The sequence below is a fragment of the Alligator sinensis genome, unplaced genomic scaffold (assembly GCF_000455745.1).
Source record: "Alligator sinensis unplaced genomic scaffold, ASM45574v1 scaffold312_1, whole genome shotgun sequence".
NCBI lineage: Eukaryota > Metazoa > Chordata > Crocodylia > Alligatoridae > Alligator > Alligator sinensis.
Genome location: NW_005842029.1, coordinates 2389625 through 2414048, shown reverse-complemented (window position 1 = coordinate 2414048; position 24424 = coordinate 2389625). Strand labels below are relative to the sequence as shown.

The following is a 24424-nucleotide window of genomic DNA, read 5'->3' as shown; positions in this document are numbered from 1 at the left end:
TTATAGAACCAAATGCTTAAAGAGGAGGATAGTAGGCTGTTGTGATTGATCTTTTTGTTATTGTATATATAAAACACGAGAGGGTACAGTACAAACAAATATACTGACAGCTAGGAGGAAATTACAGTCCAAGACCCCAATTCAGTAAAACCCTTAGATTTGCATTTATCTTTAAGTACATTAGGAGTCCCTCAAACCCTTTAAATTAAGCTCCCATGCTTAATTGGATCTGGGCCAATTTTGCAAATGTCCCTCTAATTGGAATTGCTTTTGTGTTCAGTCTGGTTTGTTTCCAAAAGCCTGATTTCATTAACATGGTAGTTAATTCCCCATACTCCCTCACAAAAAACTTCATAAAATTAAGGTTTAAGAACAAATTCAATAGTCTTAAAATATTAAAGAAGGAAATGGTCTCATAAAACATATATCTTTTAATATTAAAATACCATTTGGTAGGGCCGTGTTGTGGAGGAAAGATTGCTCAAGTACAGTAGCGGTTAAGGGAAGTGGTAAGGTTAAACATAGTTTATGACCGTTAGGGCTTTTGCTTATTTTGCTATTTTTAAACCGTTAGGATGTGTGGAAAAACCTACATCCTTGGGCGGAACCTATACCATGATTGGTTATAAAGAAAATGAGATCATGTAACTAAAAGGTGTAAGAACTTGTTGTATTCCTTATAAAATTGGGGAAAAAAAAAGAAATTCCCTTCCCCCCTACGGCTGTAGCTCAATAAAGCTTCGACTGACCTGCTTCACAAAAAAACGTAGAGTACAAGTGGTTTTTCTGCTACAGTGTGAAACACCATTATTTCGTTTTGATGTCTGTTACACCATTTTGAAGGGACAGTATTTTGTTTCATTCTTTCATTTACTTTCCAAGCACTGTTCCATTTCATTTCATCAAAACTGTTTTGCTGTTTCAAAGTTTTGCCCATTGGCTATAATGGGGAATCATGAAAATGCCTAAAACTTTGTCATTTCTTGCCTGATTTGGATGAAAATTGCAGGGATGGTAGCCCCTTCAGAGGGCACGAAGCCTGCCAAGTTCCAAGGAGATAGGTACAGAGGTTTCTGGGAAACTGGACCTCAAACTGTTCAAAGTAAAACTCCTGACATTTGCCGGCACAGGCAGCCTCCTGTCATCCGGCATGCAGATCCGGGGACCCACGAGGATGGAGACCAGCAACGGGCCTCATGCCCTCCCCACATTGCTCCAGGCCCAGCCCTACTCCCCCCACCTCCTGCTGCCACTCCGGGTCTTGTCCCACCCTCCACCCCTGCTGCTCTGGGTCTTGCCCTGCTCCCTCTGCCCTCCTGCTGCCTCTCTGGGTGGTGCCCCACTCCCTTTTCTGCTCTGGGTTCAGCCCTGCTCCACACCCCCTCCCCTCTGCTCCGTGTTCAAGGGAGCACCATGCACAGCTGTGTAGGAGTGTGGTAGCACACAGTAACAGAGCATGGTGTGGTGAGTGACCACAATGAGGGCTTGATCTCTGTGTGGTAGGGGGAGCAGCCCTGGGGTGTGGCGCATGGCTGCAAGGTGGGGCATGGCATGGGAAGTGGCCCTGGGGTGTGGCACAGGGCACATGGGGTGGCATGGTGTGCGGTTGTGTGGCGGGGGGGCACGGCCATGGTGGGGGGAGCGCCTGCCAGATGTGATTGCATAGTGTGGGGAGCAGCCCTAGGGTGTGGTGCAGGGTGTGTTGGGAGGTGTGGTGTACAGTGAGAGTGTCACGTGGTCACGGGGAAGGCACGGAGAATGGCCATGGCATGGGGAGCGCCTGCCAGCTGCAGCCACATGGCATGAGGAGAAAGCCCACAGTGTAGCGCAGAGCGTTCGGAGGGGGGGCGGGCCTGGTGCATGGCTGTGGCATGAGGAGTGACCATGGCGGTGGGACCACCTGCCAGCTGTGGCTGTGTGATGTGGGGCACAGCTCCAGGGTGTGGTGGAAAGCATGGGGGGTGACGCACAGCTGCAGGGTGCTGTGCAAGGAGTGGGCAGAGGGCAAGCCCTGTAGCCATGTGCTGCAGCCAGCAGTTGCTGCCCTTGTCCACCTGCCCACTACCCTTGGGGCTCCCTGTGGCCGCATGGCACACCCCCCTGCGGCTTGCAGGTGGCAGGCACTCCCCATGCAGGGGGCGGGGCATGCCACAAGAGTGTGGGGCATGGTGCATGGCTGCAGGGTGCTGGGCAGGGAGCAGGTGGTGCGCCCCCACCCCATAGCTGTGTGCTACAACCCATGCCCACACCCCCCATGCCCACTCTCCGTGTGGCATGCTTCTGCATGCTTTGTGTGCCCCATAGCTGGAGCCACTGAGTGCTCCCAGCGCAGGGGGGTGGGGCATATGGGGGCATGGAACTTAGCCACAGGGTGCTGCACAGGGAGCAGGCGCATGAGGAGTGCCCCACCCTGTGGCCATGTGCTGTAGCCAGTGGGCGCTGCCCACGCCCCCCTGCCCGCTCACTGTGCAGGCCCCTGCAGGCCCACATACCACACCCTCCCCCGCGGTCTGCAGTCGGTGGGCACTCTCTACATGGGGGCGGGGCACGCAGCCACAGGGTGCCACATAGGAGCGGGCAGGGGAGCACGGCCTGTGCTGTGGCTGTGCGCTGCAGCCAACGGGTGCTGCCTGCACTCCCCAGCCTGCTCTCTGCATGACATCTTGTGGCTGCACGCCTCCCTGTCTCCCCCTCACAGTCACAAGCCAAGCCACCTCACGTGGGAGCACTCTGCATGGCCAGTCCCCCTCGCCACACCCCACAGTAGGAAGCACAGCCTGGCTCCACTTTCATAGACTTTCATAGACATCAGGGCTGGAAGGGACCTCGGAAGATCATTGAGTCCAGCCCCCTGCCCAAAGGGCAGGAAGTCAGCTGGGGTCATAGGATCCCAGCAAGATAAGCATCCAGTTTCATCTTGAAGGTGTTCAATGAAGGCGCTTGAACCACCTCTGGTGGCAGGCTGTTCCAGACCTTGGGGGCTTGGACAGTAAAGAAGTTCTTCCTTATGTCCAGCCTGAAACGATCTTGAAGTAGTTTGTGACCATTCGACCTCGTCATCCCTTGGGGCGCTCTGGTGAACAAACGTTCCCCCAGATGCTGGTGGTCACCCCTGATAAACTTGTAGGTGGCCATCAGATCACCCCTGAGCCTGCGCCTTTTCAGGCTAAAGAGCCCCAGGGCTCTCAGCCTGTCATCGTAATGAGGTCGCTTGCCTCTGCCCTGACCTCCAACACTGCCTGTCTGTTTCTCTGTTGGTAAGGCTCCAGGCCACACATGAGCAGTTGGCCCAGAGTGTGATAGACAGACAGACGCACAGCCAGAAGTACCATGGCTTTTATTACATTAGAATCATCAATCCTTCTGCTAGGTACTGTTTTATCCTGCATTGCTTCACTGCTTTTGACTAACTATTCTACCCATGGTGTCCCCTATCCCTTTTGACTCCATGTTGACTACATGAATTGAAATTCCTTTTGAAAAAATGAGGAATTTCAAATTGGTGCAAATGAGGAAAAATTCATGTTTGTGTAAATGGGTGCAATATTTTTATGCCAATAGAAAAAGTCCCATTTATAACAAGGCTGATTTTGGCCTGTGGATTATTTTAACACTTACGCAGGATGATTAGAGTCTCAGCGTGTTATTCTATCACCATTTATTGGACCAAATTAATCTTTAGTGTAATCCCCTTGACATCTGTGGAGTTACTTGAGAATTAAATTAACCCAACAATTGTTTATTTAATGTGAAGTTTGGTTTAAGATAAAAGAATGATGCATCCAGCAAAATATAAGTGCTAAGAAACCTTGGAGTATGAACAGTGAAATGGTTCCAAACTTTTTTTTCTTTTGGATTTCTTGTTTGATGAATGCAGCCTTCTACTTTATTTGAAACTAGAGACATATATCCTATTTTAACTCATTTGAGTACATTTCCATTTATTAAATGTGGAAAATTCATTTTAAAATTATTTGACAGCATGCCTGAGCCCGTTATTAAAGATCACTTCATTTTAGAGGCTTTTCTGATTATTCCACTCTGTGGAATATTGAAACACTCTTGGATTGTCATGCTTTTCAGGCTCAGATTGAACAAATGTTTCCTAATTAAGTAGATGCCTAATTTGAGGCCAGAAAAATCCAGTATAGCCAAAGAAACTACCTGTGAGCAGAAAATCAGGTGTTTGTGTTATGATAGCACCTATGAAGCTTAGTCATTGACAAGGACCCCTTTGCACTATATGCTGGACAAACATGGATCAATGAGATGGCCTCTGCCTGGTATTTAAATTTGTTACTGAACTGTGGACTTAACTATAACTCACAACTAAGACTAGCTAGAAAACAAGAATTCAGTTTTGGACAAAAAATTAAATTTGTTCCCATGCCATAGCAGAACAAAACCCCACCCTAATATGCCACTAAAGAGATGAGAGACAAAAGACTCATCTTAGAAGAAACAAGGGATTAAGACATTATCTTGGGATGGGTACAAGTTTGGACCCTAGAGCAGCCAGAACATGGACATAAACCTGGGTCTCCTTCATTCTAGGTATCCTTATGAAGGATATTTTAGGGTTTTTCCTGCCAGCAGTCTCATGATGGAGCTGAGAAACCCTCCTGATGAAAGTTTCATCAAAATTGGCACATTTTTTAAAATTTAAAATTGGTTTTAATTGTGAAATATTCCATTGCAAAAAGCATGGCCAACTTTCCTTTCAATCCAACATCATATATATATATATATATATATATAAAAAAACATTGCCCTTTTATACCATGAAATTTACTTTCAATGGACTGTAGGCCTTGCTGTATTTTAGTCAAGTTTAGTCAAGTGATAGCATTGTCTGCTGGCATGCAGGAAAAAAAAAAAAGTCTGGTTCTAATAGTGTTGTTGCTATGAATAATAATTATTTCTATTTTTGTAATGCCTTATGGTACCAAACAGGCAATGTATTGCTTAAGTCTTCCGGGAGAATTTCCAGGTTTTTTCCACACAGAAGAATGGTGATTTCTACTCTAGAGTGGGTGTGAAAAACAGAAAAATGGGGGCTCTGACAAGGGAATTAGGGACTGCAAACACTCCAACCCCAAAGAGGGAAAATGAGCCAGCAGCTTTTCATTCCACAAGCTGAGAATTGCCCAGTAAAGTGTTTTACTTTTGAAGAGGCTGCCTAGACTTTCATCTTTTGAGGCCTGTGGTTTAGGTCATAAGAAAATGAATATAGTGGTTTCAAAGTCCCTAACAGATGTTTGGTAAATCACAAAATTATAACACAACTGGCAGATCAAGGTTATAACACATCTTCCATAGTTAGCTCAATCTTAGAATAGCAAAGTCAAATCACAGGGCTTCCTTTCCCACCCACTAACACTTGTGTAATTCATATCTTTGTGTCAAAGGATTTTCTCATTCCCTGGCAAGATTTATATTCTGAGAGTGCATCCCTCCTTATGGGATTCATCAAGGGTTAGACAGCTTTAACCTTGTGTTTGAATCGTTTGAGAAATAATGACGGTAGAGATTTATCAAGGAATAGGATGATAGGGTACCCTCAGCTAGGGTTACCTTGATGAGCAATATCTACTTACTAGGTTTTGATAATCAAGTGTAACCAAGTGTAAGTTGGTTAGAAACAATTCCAAGTGCTAAAAAAATATACCTTGCATCTAACTGACTTTAACTGAACGTGCAAAATGGCAGGATGTGAATTGAAGTAAACAGTAAATTGGAGCAAATATTAGGGGGCTTTAAACTGATGTAGAATTGTCTCTCAACGTCGCCACCCACAGAATGCCAATTCAAGTTTAATAGTGGATATGCTAATTAAAATGGGCTTTAAAATGACTTGAAAATATGTTCAGTCTACAGAATCAGCCAATGCGGTAATGGTGGAGCATGATTTTCTCTTCATGTGCAAACTCCCTGTAGTGGCCATGGGAGTATTTTGTGGGAAAGTATAAAGAAGAATATAAAGGAAAACAAACAACAATAACCTTTATTTTGGCACTTACACTATTATGTGTGTCACTAAGATTTTGGCCTGAGAGTTCATTCTTACACGAGTTTTAGAGTTTGGGGAAGAGTGTCAAAGGCTCAAATAGGAGATAACTGTCAATGGGAAACTGTTCTTTGCGTCTCAGAGCAAGCCAGGTGTTCATAATGGATCTGACAAGACAGTGATCTGTCCAGTAGTCATTAGTTCCTCACATGGCTTGATGGTGTGATACAGACATCTATTCAATCATAGGCTCTAAAAATAGCATAGTTGAGGAGAAGCCAGTACTTAGAGCAAGGGTGTCTCCATATGTTTTTTTGTCACATGTCTGAAGATGGTGTTGGTGATGACAAAACCTTGCTCCACACATTTGCTCAGGAGAAGGATACCATTGTAGTTACTCCTTCCTTCCCAATGGTGCCACTCCTGAGTTCCAGGTCACATCTGACTCTGATGCTGAATCACCGAGGAGATTGATTGGTCCTTCTTGCAAGTATTAGTCAGAATGGAGCCAAGGTTAAAATAGAACTGCATCTCAAGTAGGTCCAAGGAGGTGATCCTCCCCCTCTATGCAACACTGGTCAGGCCACAGCTGGAGTGCTGTGTTCAGTTCTGGGCATCCCACTTCAAGAGGGATGTGGACAACATTGAGAGGGTCCAGAGGAGGGCCACCCACATGATCCAGGGACAGCAGGGCAGACCCTACAATGAGAGGCTACGGGACCTGAACCTGTTCAGCCTTCACAAGAGAAGGCTGAGGGGGGACCTGATGACCGTCTATAAACTCACTAGGGGGGACCAGAAGGGTTTGGGGGAGACCTTGTTTCCCCTAGAGCCCCTTGGGATAACAAGGAATAACGGCCACAAGTTGTTGGAGAGTAGGTTTAGATTAGACATCCATAAGAACTACTTCACAGTACGGACGGCTAGGATCTGGAACCAACTTCCAAGGGAAGTGGTGCTGGCTCCTACCCTGGGGGTCTTTAAGAAGCGGCTTGATGCCTACCTGACTGGGGTCAATTGAGCCCAGTTTTCCTCCTGCCCAGGGAGGGGGTTGGACTTGAAGATCTACAAGGTCCCTTCCGACCCTACTTCTATGATTCTGTGAACCCTTTACAGTTTTGTAAAGATCTCCAAAAGTGTTGAAGCTCTCTGCCCTGTACTTGAATGAAGGCAACACTGAGGACCTCCGGAAGAGATTTAAAACTGATGTTCATATGACCTGTGCTGAATCCATTGGCTATATAGCCTGTGAACACCAAGACTGGTTGACGAGAGTGATGCCAAGATTAAAATGTTCCTCAATCAGAAGAGAAGGGCTCATTCTGCTCAAGAAGATGACACCTCATTTCAGCAGAAGGAGATGTATCAACTCCTTAAAGCTGAAGCTTAAAGGAGGATCTGGGGAAACAAAAATCAATGGTGGCAAGATTGGATATTGAAGGATATCCAACTCTATGCTGACAAACATGACATGCATACCTTTTCCAAGGAACAAAAGCCATCTACAACACAACTTCCTATAGACTTACTTTCCTGCAATTGCAGAATGGATTGATGCTCCTCAAAGACAATGAATCTATCCAAGCCAGATGGAAAGAGCACTTTGAGACACTCCGAACCATGAGTTGACTTTGCTGGATACCACCACTGAGTCCAAACTCCAATACCCTAAAAGGGGATCCCTCACCAACCCTCCTATTATAGAAGTCTGGCATGCCATCAAGGAAACCAAGAACAACAAAGCTACTGGATCGGATGGCATACCTGCTTAAATCTATAAGGCTGGCAGTGAGGTACTGGTACTGAGACTACAAATTATTTTTTCAATTTAGAACAACTAAGAAATTCCTGGGGATGTGAGGAATGCCAACATTGTGACTATGTTCAAGAAAGGGGATAAGTCTGTGTGTGGGAACTATCAAGGTTTCACTGGTCGCCCCCCCCCCCCCCCTTTCCACAGCAGGGAAAGTCCTTGCCATCATTCTTCTGAACCATCTTCTACGTCCTGCTGAGGAAGTCTTGCTGGAAACTCAGTTCAGTTTCAGACTATCCCATAGGGCAATTGACATGATCTTTGTTGCCCTTCAGGTCTAAGAAAAGTGTCAGGAACAACATCAGAACCTGTATATGACCTTCATTGACTTCACTAAATCCTTTGATTCCATCATTTGCAAAGCTTTGTGGAAAGTACTGGCCAGATTTGGATGTCCTGAAAAGTGCATCAAAGTCCTGAGGCTTCTACATAACCAGATGACTATGATCATCCTATGTAGCAGATCAGAGACAGATCCATTTGTCATCCAAATTGGAGTCAAGCAAGGATGTGTCATTGCCCCAACTCTGTTCTCCATTTTTTGACAGTCATCTTGGTTCTCATTAAGGACTCCCTTTCTTCTGGAATTGACACAGAATATCCAATGGACGGAGGGTTCTTCGATCTGGGATATTTTTGGTCAAAGACCAAAGTACTCAAAATGCCCATCCTTGACCTTCAATATGCTGGCAACTGCACCATCCTTGAGCACACTGAGGAAAACATCCAGACTGCACTGGATCTTTTCAGAGAAGCCTACTGAACTTTGGGCTTCTCTCTCAACATCAAGAAGACTAAAACTGTTCTATTAGCTTGCCCCAGGCCATGAATATGGTCTCCCTTCCCAAATTGCCATCAAGGAAAAGACCCTACAGATAGTCAAGCACTTCCCCTACCTCAATAGTCACCTCCTGAGAGAATGAACCTTGATGAAGAGATCCAGCATAGGATCCAGAGCATAAAAGCCTACTCTGGGAAATTGCTGTGGTGTATTTTTAATCATCATGATCACTGGAAACACACTAAGATCCAGGTCTACAATGCAATCATCATCTCCACTCTCCTCTATGGATATGAAATGTGAATGACCTACCCTTGTCATCTCAAGAGCCGGGAGAGGTATCACCAACAAAACTCCCAGAAAATCCTCCACATCAAATGGGAAGGCTGCCACACAAACACCAGCATCCTTGCTGAAGCCAATATTACTAGCATTGAACCAGTGATCCTCAAGCACCAACTTCACAGGACCAGACATTGTGTGTGGATGCCTGACTCCTAATTCCCAAAAGTAGCACTCTGCTCCCAGGTTAGTAATAGCCTGAGATCTCATGGTGGCCAGAGGAAATGCTATAAGGACACATTGAAGGCATACCTCAAGAAAACACATTCCAATGTCAAGACTTGGAGGAGCTCGCTGTTGACTTACTCCAATGGCACTACAACCTCAATTGGCAGCCTATTTTGAGGTAAAACATCTTTCATTCAAAGCAGAGAAGAGAGAATGGAGGAAGGAAAAGGAGTGAAATCCTATCCTACAGCCTACTGTTACCTGAGGAAAGGCCTGCAACTTCTGCAGATGGGTCGGTGGCTCAAGGATTGGACTCTTAAGTTACCTCAGGACCCATCGATGAGCCATGGTAGAGATGATCCTTGAATCAAAGGATTGCCAATAATGTTCTTTGTGTCATTGAAAATCTCTGTCTTTACCCTCATATGGATTTGAAACCTTCCATATGGGATTTCGAAATTCTAAGCTAATAAAAAGATTATACTTCTCTAATCTTTATTTACTATGACTCATCAAAATTGGCATGTCTACGTGAGATGTTTACTGTATAGTTGTCTAATTAGCTGCACAGTAAATGTCTTGGCATCTATACATGCACCCCTATTAGGCTGGAGTAAACTAATTTAAATGATAGCAGGATTGGCAGGCTGGCCCGAGGTCCCCACCAGGCAGGCCTGCTCTGGTTCCACATGCTGTGAATGAATAAACTCTGGAGCTTATTGATCCAGAGTTAATTGCTCCCAGGTGCACATTCAAACAGTGCACTTGGGAGTAATGAACTCCAAAGCAATAAGCTCCAGAGTTTATTCATGCATAGTAATAGCATGTGTAGATGCACCCAGTATGTATTAAAATATTCCTCATTATATTAAAATGATTTCATGAATAGTATAAGGTACACTTAAACCTAAAACAGAAGGTATGGCAGAGTGGCACCTTGTAGACAGTTATAATCCATTTTGTTTTTTCTAGTGATGATATGGACCATGTTGAAAAGGGCATCAGGGTCAGACTCAAGTACCAGCTGTGGCCTTTCACCAACACAGACCATATTTTCACTGGACAAAACAAAATGGGCCGTGTGTAGACAAAACGAGAGGTGTGTGTGCACAACACTTTAAAGTGGGCTAAATGCTTTTGCACCACTTTAATGGTGTTGGTATTTGCACGCCTCAGCTGTGTATTGAAAATAAAGTCCTGCTGCTGTAGGAAATTTGGCAGTGTAACGTGCCTTAAATGACTTGGGGCTGCCCCTATAGCCTTGGAGCGAAGCACCGGGCTCCGTGCAGCTCCACGGCTCTGCAGGAAGCCCTGCAGGCAGCCTGACAGTAGCCCAGCAAAGCAGTTCCATCCAAGCAAAGCTGCGAGCCAGATCTTCCCCCCATATCTGCTTTCCCTTAGAACCTGCTTGTCTACCTGAGCAGCATGGGGGCCCGGTGCTTCCCTCTGTGACAGCATTTCCCCTTGGGACCTCCCAAGCTGGGTGCCTGTGGGTGGGTGCCACCTGGGGGGCTGCACCTGCAGTAGAGGGAAGCATCAGCAGCCCCCAGCAGCCCAGGGACCACTCTGCCTGCCAGCAGCTTGCCTTCCCCTCCCTGCCAGAGAGGCCGTGTGCACAACACGGAGGTTTAATCAGCCCTAAAAGCGGTGTTTCTTAAAACCCACTGCTTCAATTTAGGGCCCCCGTTTCGACTACACACACCCATGGATTATAACATCTGAAGTTCATTCGCATGCTCCTTTACCGATGTCACATATGCCATCACCTGCTTACAGTGCCCTTCTGCTGTCCACTTCAAACAGATGGGGCAATCCCTACATGAAAGAATGAATGGATACCAATCTGACCCCATTTCCAGGAAGACACAGAAGACTTAGGCATTCTGTAGCCTCCCTGGACGTTCCATCGCTAACTTCTGAGTGGCTGTTCTTAAAAAACACTTATAAAAATACTTAAATGCAAAATTGTGGAACAAGAAATTATCCACAGACTGAACTGTGTTAGATATGGGTCTAAACAGGAACTATTCCTATCCCATTACCTGGGCTATATTTTATAATCTCTATGTCCCTATACTTTCACTGCTTTATCAGCCTTGCCTCTCCCAGCAATGCCCCCTCTCATTTCCTCCCCCTTTTCCTATCCTTTAAAGTACTGCTTTCTATTTAGAACCCCTGCTCCATGCAGAACCATTAATAGCACCTGAAAAAGCAAGCTGCTGCTTATGAAAGTTTATGCCTCTCTGAATTAGACTATGAGATGCCACTCTGCAAACCTTCTTCCTGACTTCATTCGGTAACGCGCAAGTGAATCAGAGTAACTCCACTGCAGTCCAGGTGGAAACTATAGGTTTGGGTGGGGAAGTTGATTTCTATCTTAGCTTGAAGAGAACACAAATGAATAGAAGTAATTTCTATTATGCAGAATGGACTTCAGCTCATCCTATTATGTGCGGCCATATCTCCTGTCTTTTTCATTATTTATGGGAACATTTTCTCAGAAGGGAAGATTTAACCCTGAATATTAATATAGTTACAATTATTGTAGCTGCAGACGTGGTTTAAAAAAGAAATAGGTGAATTACTTTCATAAAACAGTTAAGAACACAGTAGATTATTTTTTAATGTTCTTCTTTATGGAAGTAATAATAATCATCAAAGGTAGTTTTCAAAGGCTCGTAAAGAGGACACTATGCTCTTCCATCACTTTCATGACCAAGCCCATAAAAGTAACCATTTTTCTAAGGCACTTCTTAAAGCTTATTTTTAGGACTGATTTTTTAAATGTATCCAAATAGAACAATTAGCTCAGAGCATAACCATTATCATGTTACCAATGTACTGAGGCAACAACCCATGAGAAAAATGTGATAGAATAACAGGTGAAAATAAATGATGAAGCCATTTTCCTCTCATTTCTTTGTTTGGATTATTAAGCTGAATGTGTGCTGTGGGTTCAAACTTTTATTTTATGTCTGTTTGATATTATGGGATACCCAATCTAGTTGTCTCTGGAACATGAGAATACAACTCATATTTTATCTAGTCTGAATGCAACACTGATGTTATCTATAATGACAAACTATGCTTTTGGAAATATGTGATATTAATCAGCTTGCCATCTGAACTTATCACCTACAACTCTTTTATTCTAAATTGGGGTGGGAGAAAGGAACAGTCATCCCCTGTTTCAAGTGTGCCAAGGGCTTTGTTTTTGTTTGCATTTTTAGGTCTTATCCACATTTATCTATAACCAGGAGATACGTGTTTAGAGACAGTTTCAGAGCAGGTTAAAAAAAGGTCAATACATAAATAAGCAGACCTAGTCAGGATGCCTAATTCTGTTCCATTGAGTTTGGAAGCAAAGTGACTAATCAACACGATAAAGGTTGTCCTCAATCAGTATTTCCAACCTAGGAATAAAAATAAATGAAAAGGTCTAGAAATCTTATGAAAAACATTATTCTCATAAGATTTCTGGGAAAGAAAAACAGATTTGAGTGATTGGAAAGTTCTTGTGAATACAGAGCAAAATGTATGATTGTACATCTGATAATTTTATGATCATACCTCTAACCAAAACCTGTGCCCTATGCTAGACTGCAAAAAGCTGGAAGAGTTATTTGTTGTTGTTTTTAAAAGTACAAGCATACTGTCACCTTAGAATCACAGATAGAATTTTCAAGATCAGAAAGAAAACCAAAGAAAGACTACTGATATTATAGTAACACGTCATTCTTTAAGATATTGTAAGTAGTGCTATACAAATAAACATTTTTTTATTTAGCCAGTGAACCAATAATCAAAAACTCACCCACCCATGCATAAATATGCAGATTAAATCAGATTTAATTATTTTGGGTTTTTTCCCTCAGCAAATTGAAAAAATATATTGAATGAAGCATCCCACTTGATCCAAAAGCATATGTTTTGGCTAGGTTCACAAAATTCCCAGATAGGAAGGTAGTGATCCTCATACCTAGTAGCTTGGTGGTGAAAACACTCACCTAAGATAAAGGAAATATAGAGTCAAGTCCCTTCTTTGTCTGCAGGATTTAAACCTACATTTGCTACTTCTCAATTGAGATTCCTAACCTGCTCTCCTAACCTCCTAGCCTGACCTAGGGTGAGCTCTGAGACTGATCATCCTCAGTATCCCCTGTTGGAATTGTACCACTTTCCATACAATACCTACATATTTACTGCAACAGATAACAAGGAGGTGAGCATGTTTCTCTAGTCTGTTGAATAGGAAATCCATCTGGGAGGCAAGATGTGTAGTTATTGTTCCTGTCCAAATGAGGTTTTCATTATTCACACAAAATGGAAGAGATGGAAAAACTGCCATATTAACACCAACATCTCAAAGAACCGGTTTTCAAGTATGTGTCAGTATTGATCCCATTGCAGTTGACTAGCAAGCAGAATCCTCCCTGGGAATAAGGAGCAACAACTGTAATAGTCAGCTAATGGTTGAACCTCTGCACTTCTTCAGACCTAACTGCTGTATCATGGGGGTAATGTTTAAATTCTATGTTGTAACCTTGAAGATCTAGATACTGGTACATTTCTAAAATAGGCTGAAGGTGCTGCCTGTGTCCCAGTGAAGTATACTTTCAGATTCAGAGAAAACAGCTCCTCTGCTTTCTGGTAGAAGGTGGATATGCATGATATCAGGGTAATGTGATGAAATGGCTTGGTCTTTTGATGGACTAGATACAGTCATAAAAACAGGGAGTAAGTTTAAAAGATTTTTTTAATCTTTAGGTAATAAATAAGGCTCCTGAAATGTCCAGAATATTTAGCTTCTTTTCCTCCAACATCAAGAGTATGTTTTTTGGAAAAAGGCTTGCTAGTTAAATGATCCATTTTGGTTAAATTCTAAAATTAATTCATGAGTGAGTTTCAATATGATGTAGCAGGACATTGCCTGCATGAAAGGAAGCATTCTTTTCATGGGGATAAGATCTGGGATGGGAATAGTCTCCTCAAAGTGTGTGTGGCAAGCTCATAATAAGCCCAGTTAGGCCATGGTAACAAGATATAAGGACAAGTCTGGCTTATCTGATACTGGAATGTTCAGTGCCATTCCCAGTTACAACCTAGTTCTGTAAACAGAGCTATCTAGCCTCAGAACAGACATTAAAAAATCCTAAACCTGAATTGATTCAATCTTTGCAGGTTAGTCTAACCTGGCTATGCTGAATCACTCTGTAACTGTATAGACATCTCAGAAATGCCAGCACATGCCTGCAGTGGCTCAGGCTAGAAGCCAGGGGGTGCTAGAGCAGCCCTTCCTTCCCTTGCACAGTATTGAGCTGAGGGGTGTGCGTCCAGGATGCTTCGATTAGCCCAGCATCCATGGGTGACTGGTGCCTCCTGATCCTGGGGGGGTGGGCACTAGCAGCCAATCTCTGACTGGGAGTGGGGGGGGGTCTCCCAGTGGCCGACTGCAAGCTGGGGGGGATCCCCCAGTGACCAGGGCAAACCTGGAAGCGCGGCACCACCGCATGCTGGGGGGGGGGGGCACTGGCCATTGCCTCCCACTCCCCAGCTGGCAGTGGTCAATCTCAGGGGGGCATGTGTCCCCCTGTTCCCTCCCTATGTGTCACCTATGCCAGCAGGGAATTGATAACAGTGTTTATCACCCCATACTCAGTGTTTATCAGTCCAGTAAGAAAACAACAGAGGGACATTACCAGCTACCTGTTGATTCTGCCTGTTGATTTTACCTGTTGATTCAGCATGGACCATAGCGAACATGTGGTCTGCTAACTAATACACAGATACCTCCTCAGCAAGGCAGAGGGGAGGGGGGAATTCCTGCTTAGCAGGTAGTGGTGCGGGGGAGAAGGGGAAGCAGCCAGTCATCTTGCTGGAGTTATAGCCAGGGAGCAGAGGGGAGGGCCCAGCTCTACTGTGAAGCAGAGAGCCCTGCTCAGCCCAGACAGCATGCCGGAATGCTTGGGGAGTCTGATTTATCTTAAACCAGCAAGGGATCTGGGACAGACATTGCATACACTGGTTTGACTCAAATCAGTTAAGTCTGATACTACATTAGGTTTCAGGCATTTTCAAACTAGTTTATGTGCACTGAACATCTGTTATGTTACAGGATTATACCAGTTCCTGATCACTTAAACCAGTTTATATGTAATGTCTGTCCCTAGCCCTAGTGTTTCTACCATTTCCTCCACAAAGATCAGGGGAGAAAGTTCTCTCTCAAAAAGGTTAGAACTCATGATCTATTGATAGAGAGAAGGTAAAAGAGGAAAGCAACTGGCATACAATCAATCCAATACAAGATTCCTGCCCATGGCCCTGCATCTGTGATGCACATCCTTTAAGAACAGACCAAATGCTTAGACTCAGCAATAATGAAATGACCTGTGTGGGGTGGGAAGGTGTAGCAGGGAACCCTAGCCCTGTTACCAGAAAGCAGGCCGGTCCCTTTAAGATCAGAACTTTCTGGGCACAGCCTGATGGCAGGGTAGGGATTAAAAGCTGAGCCTTGCCAACTAGTAAGGTGACCAGAAGGGGGCACGTCAGAACTATAAAAACCCTGGGCTTGACAGCAGTTTGAGGGCAGCAGCCGGGGGCCAAGAGTTTGTGCATAAGAGCTCCACAGAAATGCTTGGCTGCCTGTCCAGCTTCCATAGGGGTAACTCCTGATGACTCTCAGAGAAGCTGTGGCAGCCCCACAAGGTGAAGCATAACAAACAGTGGGAAGCAGGAGCATGGAGCCATAAAAAACATAAGCTAGCATACTGCCTTCTTTAATTATTTTTGTTGTGGTTATAGCCCATGGACTTACTTTTTGTATTTTGACTGACACACTGGTGGTTTGTGGTTGAGGCTGTAGGGGAGGAGGAGACTGTATTAGCACCTTGAGGTGCAGTCATAAAAGGCCAAAGGACCTAGTGCACTAGAGGGTGTAGCTGTATAGAGCCAGTAGCCCAGAGCTAGCTGCAGGACTTTGAAGCTGGGTCCCAGTGGGGGGATCTTGGCTAGTAGCCTGAGCTATAAGAAAGGGCCACGTCTGAGGAGGCAGAAGACCCAACAACTTGGCATCCAGGGGGTGCAGGGTGAAAGACGGCCAAAAGGCCTGGCTTCATAGTGAAAGCAAAAGGAGGGCCACGGGCCCAGAGAGGATTAAAGAGCTAGAGCCTATCTGGTGGGTTTAGACTGGTAGGCCTAGCTAGAGAAAGACGGGGGGCAGGGCCCGTGGTAGCTGAGAACCCCAACATAGAAGTACAATAGGTAGGCTCCCACTTGTAAGAGCATCTAAATAATATTTGCATCAAGATGTGGCAGGCGAGTAAAGGTGGGCTACAAGACAAAAAATAGAAGCAAAACATTAAGGGACTTCAAGGGTGCTCCTCATAGGCCACTAAAATGCCGCTGGGGAGGGCAACCTGTTACAGAAGGGTTATAGATAGAAAAGCCTCCAGGAGCTCTGATCATCAGAAATCAGTCTTGACCAGTCAAATTTGTTCACTGTGGTCTTCTATGGATAAAGTAGCAGAATTTTGTATGATTTGAAGAACTGTGGAAAGTTTTATCTGAAACTAAGGACCAGCTCGTCTGATTTTCCAAATATCCTCAGAATTGAAGAATGTCTATAAGTAGGACTTTATTGAAGCTCCATTATAAAGATTTAACAGAAAGGAAAATGTAGAGAAGAAATTCCACATCTTTCAGGAGAGGGAAGTGTCAGATCTGAACCCATCTCTACTTTAAAGATAAAGTTCTTTAGGGACGTAGTAGAAGCAGAAAAAAGGGACAGGGAAGAGAGAGAAAAAGAGATAGACAAATACATTTCCAAGAGGTAATGAAAAAATGTCCTTAATTTACATTTTCTCTTACTACAGCCCACCCTAATTATAGCTGACATTTAAAAAAATAGCTGCACAGTTTTGCATGAAAAACTACACTTTCTGGTCAGGTCTACATACAACTGCAATACATTCATGCACAATTGCTATAGTTATATATATATATATATATATATATATATATATGTGCAAGCCAGTAAATTATTGCTTATACAAATTATGTATGAGTATAAGACAAGCACATTTTCAGGATGTAAGTACAGATGCCCCTTTTTTTGGTCTTCTTTGCTCATAAAGTCTGTACATTTTTAATTTTACCTTTACTTTTATGTTCTCAAAGCAAGCCTAAATTTCTGAATCCTACTAAAGTTGACCAAACAGAAATGATTTTTGACCTGAATAAAAATATAATGTATGAGCAAAACATACAGGCTAGGAACAGAAGTTACATATAAACCAGCTTACGTCATCAGCAGGGATCCTGGTTTTTGCTGCTAAAAAAAATCCCCAATTTTTGGTTTAAAAAAAAATAACCCCAAATCCACATTTTTTCATGATTAAAATGAAACACCACAGCAATATATATTTATATTTTAGAGGTGTTTCATTTTAATCACGGGAAAATGTGCATTTGGGATTACCTTTTTAAATCTGAAAATTGGGGATTTTTTAAAATCAGACAAAACCAAGATCCCTGATCATTGGAAACTGGTTTAAACCTATAACAGAACAGAAGTTCAGTGCATATAAACCAGTTTTAAAATGGCTGAAACTGTTTTAAGATAAACCTGGTTGAATGTAGTATCAGACTTAACTGATTTGGGTCAAAACAGTTTATGAAACTTTTGTCCCAGACCCCTTCCTGGTTCAAGTTAAATCACAGTCCGCCAGCATCCCCGGATGCTTTGCAGTCTATGGCTGGACTGTGCTGTTTGCTCCAGCAGAGAAGGGTTGTGGGGAGTGGAGGAAGAGGCTGGGGTTTGGGGCCAGGGAGGGGGGGTTACACTTCCCTTCCCCTGAGTACAGAGCTGCCCTACCCTGCATAAAACTTACTGCTGACTGAGACTGTGGACTACAAGTCCCAGAGGCACCTGGAAGCAGGAAGAGGAAGTGATGAACAACTCTGTGGAGTCCTGCTCCTGTAATTCTGGACTGCAAATCCCAGAGACCTTGGGGGCAGCAGGAAGAGCAAGCCAACACACAGCCCATGCTGATTACATGCTAGAGAGCCAGACTGTAGCCCTCCCCCAGCTCCTGGCCTGAGCCACTGCAGGCATGTGGCTGCATTTCCTGAATCAAAGTGAATGTCTGCCCAGTTGTTTCTCAGTTTAATCTGTGCAGTTTAGACTAACCTGCAAAGACTGAATTAATTTAGCTTCAGGCTTTTTGACTGTCTGTACTTAGCCACAGTGACAGCAAAGTCCATCTTAAAGCAATTCTTAAACCCAGGTAGAACACAGCACATAATTCATCTAAATAATAATACAAGAGAAAGTAACCCTTGTCCTTTCTCTCATGAACAACTGTCTTAAGACACACATCCTGTAAACCCTTCCTTTAAGGTTTATGCACAACATAAAGAGATCACTAACTACTCTCTTAGCAGCAATAACTCTCAATTACCTTCAAGTAATTTTTCTTGAATATTTGACAAAAGATAATCTCAATTACTTCTAAGACTTTAATATAGAAAGTGAGATAAAGACCAAGTACTTGTTTATAATAAAATGGAAAGGACTGGGAAGGGAGGGGAGCGGGGGCGCTACTTTTCATGTTGTCAGCCATCATTTTAATAGTATTAAAGGTTATGTAGATATTATGGGATACCCGTCCTATTTTTTCTGGAACACTAGACTCCAACTCATATGTTTTGTTCACTGCTTTATACTAAAGAAAATCAGAACAAGGAAAAGATTCTAGGAAAGAGTAACCAGCTATAAAAAATGAGGAAGCAATCATATCCACAAGGTAATTAAGAAAGCCTTTTACTGGATCTGGTTGGGAATTCTCCTTTGAAAAGCATTTTCCAGATAAAGAAAAAAGTCTCCTCTGTCTTTGCTGAGTTTTTATTTTGATAAAATTTTTGGATTTTTGGATTTTCTTGGTTGGTGTGTGCTCTTCCTGGATGGAATGAAAAGTAAACAAGCCAGAGGCTGGGCTAGGGAGTCAGCTGCCATTCATTCCATTCAGGAAGAGCCATTCATTCCATCCAGGAAGAGCACACACCAGCTGCTGAAACTTCCTTAGCTTGACGAAGGGTTTTTGAACCTGAAAGCTTGCTTAATAACTATTCTCCAACCATTTGGGTTGGTCTAATAAAAGATATCAAATTCACCCAAGAAACCTTGTCTGCCTGTGTCCTTAGACCAACACGGCTACAACCTAAACCCCTGCAAGATGTAATGACTGATGAAGCCTGTATATTATTTGTTCATTTTTCTGATTCAGCTGGGTATTATGCAAATATATTCAGTATATGTAAACAACATCCAGAATAGATTGTTTTTTCAAACTGCGCATATCAGGGATCAGATCAGAAAGAAGGGCTCTTTGCCAAAGTTCTGGTCACGGGATCTTTAAACAGGATTTCCTTCTAGCTATAGCCTCCTCTGTTTCTGTGATCACCTGAATCAAATGGTCTCAAGTGTCAGTGTGTGAATGAGAATTAAAAGGAACTGGCATCCTTCCAGGTAATGAAAATAGAGCATGCATTATTTTTTATTGCTGTGAACAAAGCCTTTTTATTGTTTAATAGAGTCCTCAGGGGAACACTCTGCCAGCACAGTTCTAACTTTTTCCAAGCCACAAACAAGGAAGATTCTATGTCCTTCATAGAATCTTTGTCCATAGAAGGAAGATTCTCTGTCCTTCACAGAATTTCACAGAAAATAATAACATATTTTGCTGATGAGAAGGAGAACTTGAAGAAGCTCTTCATTTAAATAGCTGAAGTCTGATGAACAGACAAGATTCTTTGTGTAAATGTGATCTATTTTAGTAGACCAACTAAATAGTTGGAAAAAATGTTCTTTGCAAGCTTTCAGGCATTGGAGAGAGTCTGGTGTTGATTTGGGTGCTCTTCTGGGTAGATTAGAAGCCAATATGCAAAAATCCAGGTCTGAAAATGCAAGTACATGGTAGACAATGGGTGGAGTGGGGTGGGGAGGGGGATGTTGACCTGGTGAAAGAATGTAGCTCATCAACTGTAGAGAGGTTGAAACCAAACAACAACTGCATACCAGAATGAACGCGCACTGAAAATCTATCAAAGAAAAATATCCAATTACCTGTGGTTGTATACTTTTCACAAGATAACCACTCTCTCTCTGATCACTCAGTTCTAATCCTCAAAGGAAATTTACAAAACACCTTTTGTAGACAAGCCTATGAACTTCACTTCATAAATCTACTGGATACAAAAAAATCACAGACTAAATATAGACATTGGATTTATGGCACATTATAAGCTGCCTGCCATGTGAGAACCCAGGGTAACCTCTCTACAGTTGACTAGCTGCATTTTTTCACCAGGTCAACATTCCCTTCCCCTCCACTCCCCCAAGCTATTGTCTACCATGCATTTGCATTTTCAGAGATCTGAATTTTTGCATACTGGCTTCTAATCTACCCAGGCGACCACCGAAACCAACAGCAGACTCTCTCCTGTGCCTGAAGAAGGGTGTTTATGCCCAAAAGCTTGCAAAGAACAATTTCCCCAACTATTTAGTTGGTCTAATAAAAAAGATATCACATTTACCCAGAGAATCTTGTCTGCCTATGTCCTTAAATCAACATGGCTACAACCAACAACCCTGAAGTCTGATGACATATTAGAATTTTCATTATATAATACAATCTCTTTTTCTACATTTTATATTCACTTTGTTCTTCCCATTTTCAATTTCCATCTGGCACTTTGTTTGTAAGACAGGACACATGAAAAGAATTTACTAGATTTCCATAGTTGCTGTCATATTTCCTCCTATTTCTTTTGTTCTCTTATTGTTAAACTAATTTAGAGATGTGTCTGATCTGTGTCATTGTGGTGTTATCTGTGCAGTCAGAAATGAAGGCCTTTCATTATCCCTCCTGGTTTTCAGGAGTTTATATAACATGGCCATGAAAACCACACTTTGACATACACACAGAATCACTTCTGAATGGGAACTTGTATGCAGAGATTCAGCCCGCAGCAAATTTTTTATAGCTGAGTTAGAAACCAAGAATTTCCATTATAAACAGAAAACAATGGACACAGCAGTATCTGGGTTACACAAATATGCAGAAATGTCTTTTCCTCCTTTATGAAGCCAAAGGCTGATTTTAACTGGTAAAATATGAAATTTTGTAGTCATATCCATAAAATTTTCAACTGTATTTAATGGACTGAAAAAATGGCTGAGATGCAGACATTCTGAAGTGTCTACAGGCAATATGAATTTCCTGCCTGTCCCCTCCCCCCCCGTCCCCAGCTAAATGTTCCCAATTTTGCTCCTGTTGAATTCAAATGATCTTATGGCATAGCAGATGAAAACAGTTCCATGTTTCTGACTAAGTTACAGATATTTTCTCATACCTTTTTCCAAAAATAATAAGAAAGATCCAGAAAAAAATTAAGAATTTAAAAACAAACTCCCCAAACAACTCAAATTCATTGGCACATTGACCTCAGTGCTCCTGTTTGCATTTTTGATCCACTTAAAGTCACAGTATTAGAAAGCAGACACCTGGTCTAAGGTAACTATATGCACTGATAGTATCAACGTGAAATGTGGCATTTCCTTGGGAGCTATCATAAGGAGAAAGCTGATTGCGTTTAGTTGTAGATGGTTGCTTACTTGAAAAAATAATGGTTTCAAAAATCAAGGGGAGAAAGTGAAAGTTTAAGATACTAAATTTTCTGCAATTCTTATATGGGACGAGCAAATCTAAAGTATTTTGGATTTTAAAAGATGCATACAGATAATCAAATCAGAATTCAGATCCTCTATCTAACATCATAATATCATTATTTCACCTCCCACATAACCCAACAGAGTCTATTTGAGCTCTCATTTCTTACAAATGAGTAGCAGGAATACAAAGGAGTACAGAACCTCATGGGATCTGATTTAGGTTTAGGTGATTCACTTTAAGCTGCCTAAACCTAAACTGGGAGAAGAGCATGTAGACATTTACTGCTTGCTGGGAGAAGCACAGACAGCCCAACCGGGGGGCAGGCAGAGAGAGGCTGACAAGATTGCTGTGGGGAGGGGGGCACTGGTTGTTTTGGTGGCTTGGTGGATCCAGGAAGGTTGGTGGATCCGCAGGTGGAGGTTGCCCGGTTGTGGGGAGAGGTATTTGTGGGGGCTTAACCAGTCAAGATCAAGGTTAAGGGGGTAAGAATAGCACGGTCCTAGGTCTGTGGTGAGTGGCTGGGCTTTCCCATCCCCATGGCTGTGCTGTGAACATATATAGGCATTTAGTAGGTCAGGTTAACCTGTTTTAGATTTGGTTACCCCATGCTGATCTCAAGTTAATTCACTTGTGAGATGAACTAGTTTTAGGCTGGGCATGGCAGTTTTAGGGTGACATAAACCCTTTGAATGCCTGCAAGCCTAGCTATTTAGGTTGACCTAACCTTAGTTAGGTCAATCTAGATCTAACACGTATATTGTACCCAAAGATTGCACAAGAAGTGGTTGGCCCTCCTCTTTATGTTCTGGAGAAGGACAAGTACTTGGCCTTTATCAAGAATATAGTGATCTTACATCCTCATGTTTCAGGCTGAGCAGGGTCTCTGGAATGCAGACTCCCCTGGACTATCAATCCTATGTGATATAACACCACAACTGTCATTATACCAAGAAGAAAAGTAGCTATATTGTACACATGCTAATCCTAGCTTTGCCATATTTTTTTTGATGAACTTGTACAAGATTAGTATGCATAGGAGTATAGCATAATTCTGATGGGCCAAATACTGAAGCTGTTACTTAATACCCCAACAGGACTTCAGTGAGAATCTGGGGTATGGGTCTAGATTATTAGTAGCAGTCATCTACAAGTGTATAGCATGATGCCTGCTCTAGATCCAAAACTAAGCACCTGATTTCCAGATATGCAGATACCTGTGTGTTGCTGATGATCCATGTACTCTATTAGCCTCCTACTAAATCGCTGTATTAGGAGAAAACTCCACATAACAGTTTAAACAAAAGCTGTGGTTGTTCTTGCTATTTTAAGTATGCGCTTTTCCAGTGACTAATGAATTCTAGGAAAATGGAATATTTCTTTTTTTAAAAGTGTTTATTAGACCTCATTAGTTAACATAAATTGTTGAAGCAACTGTATTTTATTGTAAATAGCAGCTTCTAGACGTCCACCTGAGGTCCAGTCTAACCATTTGCTCTAGGCCAGTGGTCCCCAACAGATCAATCGCAATTGACCAGTCAATCAGGGAGCTTCTTTTAGTTGATTCTGGGCTGGTGGGGCTGGGCATGTGTGCACATGCCCGCAAACCCTCAACTCCCCCAGCTCAGCAGGTCAGTCTGGGGGAGGAAAGTGGTGGTGGCCAGATTGAGGCCCACATGGTAAGGGAGGCTGCAGCCACCTGAAAGGAGCAGGGGAAGGTAAGTGGGGCCCCAGCCCAGCTGTGCGGTGGGAGGACTGGAGCCCAGGGGGTCAGCCAGGGGGAGGGAGGGCTCCCACTGCTGGGAGCACCCCAGCGGAAACCCTGGGGGCATGTGTCCCCCCATCTCTGCATGGGGTGGAGGCAGCAGGGGCAGTGGAGGAGGCAGAGGTGGCTGTTGCTATGCCTCAAGCCCCAGTGCAGCTGGCCACATGTGGGTAGAGATCAGCCCAGTGGCACCTGTGGCACCTGGCCACTCCTGGGCCAGGTGCAGTGGGCTTGGGTCACAAAGCCCAGCCCACAATGGCAGCTGCCTCCACTGCGCACAGATGGGGAGATACACATCCCCCCAACATGGGGCAGCATGGGTGGCTGCAGCAGTGGTGAGGGATAGAGTGGGGCTAGAACAGAGGCAGGCCCTGCAGCCAGGGTAGGATGGAGCCATTAGCAGCTCATCTGGGGGTGTGGAGATGGAGGGCATGCACCCTAGGAGGGTACGGGGGGTGTGCCTCTGGATCTGCACATGGGGTGGGGCAGGGTGAGCTGTAGCTGTGGGCTGGGGCAAGGTTTTTCCTGGTGGGGGGGCTAGCCCACCAGGAAGAACCCAGCCCATGGCAGCAGCAGCAGCACTGGGAGCGGGGCTACAGGGGGAGGGGAGCTACAGCCACCTGAAAATTTGCTCTAGCCTCCTGCAAACCCTCCTCCCAGTGCTGCCACCTCTCACCCCAAGTGCAGCACAGCCCAGCCCAGCCCAGCCTCCAGTGGGAATACCCCAGCACAGCCAGGGTATGGGGGCCATGTGCTCAGGATCTGCACTGGATGGGGCAGCTGCCACTGTGGGCTGGGGCTGGAAGGCTATGCCAGGCTG

At 43.8% G+C, this 24424-nt stretch overlaps 1 protein-coding gene across 11 annotated transcripts in view; it reads right to left on the bottom strand.

Moving 5' to 3' along the window:
- The window catches only part of MID1 (midline 1), a 395575-nt gene that overhangs the window by 44225 nt on the left and 326926 nt on the right, over window positions 1-24424 (bottom strand). The window lies entirely within an intron of this gene.